The sequence below is a fragment of the Dipodomys ordii genome, unplaced genomic scaffold (assembly GCF_000151885.1).
Source record: "Dipodomys ordii isolate 6190 unplaced genomic scaffold, Dord_2.0 Scaffold51, whole genome shotgun sequence".
Classification (NCBI taxonomy): domain Eukaryota; kingdom Metazoa; phylum Chordata; class Mammalia; order Rodentia; family Heteromyidae; genus Dipodomys; species Dipodomys ordii.
Window position 1 is genome coordinate 49,617 of NW_012267267.1, and position 3,682 is coordinate 53,298.

The 3,682-nt window shown below is 51.6% G+C and overlaps 1 protein-coding gene across 1 annotated transcript in view; it reads right to left on the reverse strand.

The window, feature by feature from the left end:
- Gjb3 (gap junction protein, beta 3, 31kDa) overlaps positions 1-244 on the reverse strand; it is an 8,705-nt gene extending 8,461 nt beyond the window's left edge. The window contains exon 1 of the mRNA XM_013020568.1: positions 163-244. The gene's annotated coding sequence lies outside the window, so the exon portion shown is untranslated. The remainder of the gene's footprint in view (positions 1-162) is intronic.
- Between the last annotated feature and the right edge of the window lie 3,438 nt (positions 245-3,682).

The following is a 3,682-nucleotide window of genomic DNA, read 5'->3' on the forward strand; positions in this document are numbered from 1 at the left end:
GAGTAAAGTGCCTGCTGAACTTTGGGTTAAAGTGCAATGCTTGTTGAAAATTTTGATAAATATTTTCAAATCCCCTTTGTGAAACAGTTTTTAGTCCCGCAAGACACACTAGTCCTTGTTTCTTAATAGGGCATCGGCGTGCGCTCGGCAGCCCGCACTTACCGTCCGCGGCTCGGCCACCTGCCCCGGTGTCCCCGCGATCCGCAGCACAGGTGAGCGCGGCGGGAGCCGGGCTGGCGGCTGGGAGCGCAGCCCGGGGCTGCGTGGAGGGGGAGGAGGAGGAGGAGGAGGAAGAGAAGGGGGCGGGGCCGGCGGGGCGGGGCCCCGAGCGGCGGCCCTCAGGAGGTCCGGGTTCGAATCCCGCCGTCACCGCGCGGCTCGCTCGCCCGTGCGGGACGGGAAGGGGACCCCGGTGGCCGTGGCTGGGCCGTGGTTCGGGCTGCGGTGAGAGGACAGGTGGGCGGGACCGCGTAAACCGTCCGGTGCTGTGCCGGGAGGAGGGCAGTACAGGGCCCGCTCAGACTCACCACCTCGGTGACCTGGCCCACGGGCCTCGTGGGGTCACTCATGCGTGTCTCCCTGACTGGATGGCGACCCGGAGAGCTGGGATTAGAACCGGGGGAGAGGGTAGGGGCAGACCCTGTGGCCACAGGGCCCTAGAGGGGCCCAGAATGTCGCGGGGGGGGGGAAGAGGGGGGTGCTCTAGGGATGTCCCATAGTGAGCCACAGCTGGGAACTGAACCTGGACAGCCCCTGGGCCCCAGATCTTTGGGGGAAAACCTGCAACTTCGCCCCTGGGGGAATCCCTGGGTCTTAGTCATAGTCTCCCCAAGGCCTCGGTGTCTGGACAGAGATGACCCCGCCAGCGCCATGGTGTCTACACAGCCCAGGGCCATCGAACCGGACTCTGTGACCCTGCCCCGGCAGGCCTGTGGTCCCAGAATAACGAAGAGTACCTCTTGACTTTTATTTTGTGCTGGTACTGGGGCTTGAGCTCAGAACTTTGCGCTCTTGCTTGGCTTATTTGCTCAAGGTTGGTGCTCTACCACTTGAGTTACAGCTCCACTTCTGGCTTTAGCTGGTTAATTTGGAGATGAGTCTCCCGGGAACTTTTTTGTCTGGGTTGGTTTCAAACTGCAATCCTCAGGTCTCAACCTTTGGAGTAGCTGGGATTACAGATGAGAAGAGCTCTTGGCACCTCGCTGGGTAAACTCTCCCCTTCCCCCTTCTTTTGGAGTGTCAGTTGTGGGGCTTGAACTCAGGGCCTAACTGTTGTCCCTGAGCATTTTCAATCAAGGTTAGTGTTCTTCCACTTCGAGCTACAGTGCCACGCTTGGTTTTCTGGTGGTTAATGGGAGATGAGTCTGACAACCTCTTAGGCCAGGGCTGGCTTTGAACCATGATCCTCAGATCTCAGCCTCTTGAATGGTTAGGATACAGGGTTGAGTCACTGGCACCCAGCAGGGAATCCCTTTTTAATGTTAAAAAATGCCTACGAAGTTTGGAGGATCACTGAATTGGCACCCTGCAGACATCTTTTTTTTTTTTCTGTCCTTCAAGGGGCTTGAACTCTGGGCCTGAGCACTGTCCCTCAGTTCTTCAGCTCAAGGATAGTGCTCTACCACTTGAGCTACAGTGCCACTTCTGGCTTTCTGGTGGTTTATTGGAGATAAGAGTTTCACAGATTTTCCTGCCTGCCTGGCTTTGAACTGTGATCCTCAGATCTCAGCCTCCTGAGTAGCTAGGATTACAGGTGTGAGCCACTGGGGCCCAGCTTCCCTACAGACATCTTTGTGCCTGGGCTGGGACAAGGATGCTCCTCCCCTTACAGCCTCTACAGGAGGCCCTATGGTCCTTCCCACTTTTATCTTGGAGAAGATGGGCTGTGCTCAGGGCCACGTCCCGATAGCCAGGAGTAGAACCTGTTGGGAGAGCTCTGCAGTGTTGATTTTGGATAGTGCAAAGCCATAGGGCACAGGCCACCTTTGACCTGTGGTCACAGTCCTTGAAAATCTGTGCTGAGATTAGCTGCTGCTGGGGTTCTCTGCTGGAGTCTGCCACCTGCTGCTTTGTACAATGAAATATGCCCGCCCCTACTTCCTCCCAGGTACTCTTCTTCAACTCAATCTACCCTGCTACTTCAAATAGTTTGTCAGATCAGCAAGCGGCCACCCCCGCCCCCCCCCCACACCCATGATGCTGACCCCCAGTCATCTGTCTGCCCCAACCTCCCCGACCTTCAGCTGCACCTGCCCAGTTGGCCAGGTCTTCCTTCTCAGCGCACTGTCTTCCTCTGGCTTCACACCCCTCGCTGATGCCTGGTCCCTGGGGAGCCTCCCACCCTAGTTTCCCACCGCAGGCATCCAAGGCCCAGTTTCTCTCTTCTTAGGAGTGAGCTCATTTAGTCCTGGGGCTCTGCCTCTGAGCTCTTCTCTCAGAACATCTCCATAGTTCTGGGGCCAGTTCTGAACACCACAGTGTGTGTGTGTGTGTGTGTGTGTGTGTGTGTGTGTGACTCAGGCCACACACATGGCCACACAGCTATCAGGCTGAGTTTCCTTCCTGAAGCATCTGTGCCTGTTGGACTCTACAGTGGTGTCCTTGCAGCCTGTGGACCTGTACCTGCCCCTGTGCACTGAGCTTTCTCATTAACAAAGCATTAGAGACAGTTTCTGACTAATATAAAGCTTGCTAGTATGGACATCGTATAGATAGAGCTTGATAGTTTATGTGTGTGTGTGTGTGTGTGTGTGTGTGTATACACACATATAATATATTTAATCAGTCCCATATTGATTAAAATTATTGATTAAAATATTGATTAAAATAAGGCTGTTTCTAGACTCCCTCTTTTCTTCCCTCCCTCCTTCCGTCCTTCCCTCCCTCCTTTCCTTCCATCCTTCCTTCCCTCCCTCTCTTCCTCCTTCCTTTTTTTCTCTCCTTTATTCTCTCCCTTCTTTCCTCCATCTCTCCTCTCTCCTCTTCCTTCCTTCCCTCCTTCTCTCCTTCCACTTTCTTATTCCAATCATCACTGCAGTGAATAACCCTAAAGAAGTCTTGGTTAGCCCAGTTTACAACTAGACAAATGGGAGGCTCCTGGAAGTGGAATTTTTGGGTTACTTTTAAAAATTTTTGTTAGCCATGGGGTTTGAACTCAGAGCTCAGATGCTGTCCCTGGAGCTCTTTTGCTCAAGGCTAATACTCTACCACTTTGAGCTACAGCTCCATTTTTGGATTTCTGCGGTTATTGAAGATCAGAATCTCACACACTTTCCTGCCTAGGCTGGCTTTGAATTGCGATACTCAGATCTTGGCCTCCTGAGTAGCTAGGATTATAAGTGTGAGTAAAGTGCCTGCTGAACTTTGGGTTAAAGTGCAATGCTTGTTGAAAATTTTGATAAATATTTTCAAATCCCCTTTGTGAAACAGTTTTTAGTACCACAAGACACAATAGTCCTTGTTTCTTAATATACTGGCCATTTTTAATGTTAGCAAACTTGGTTTTTGCAAGAGATACAGAATTATATTTTTATTTTGCAGTTCTCTTATGAGTGAGAGCCATTTTTTTTCTTCTGGGAACAGAAAACATTTTTGTTCTTTTCAACTTACTTTCACCTACTTTTTTTTTTCCTGAGGATGGTTGCTTTTTTGTTATTTATTCCTTAGGCATGTTTTACATGTT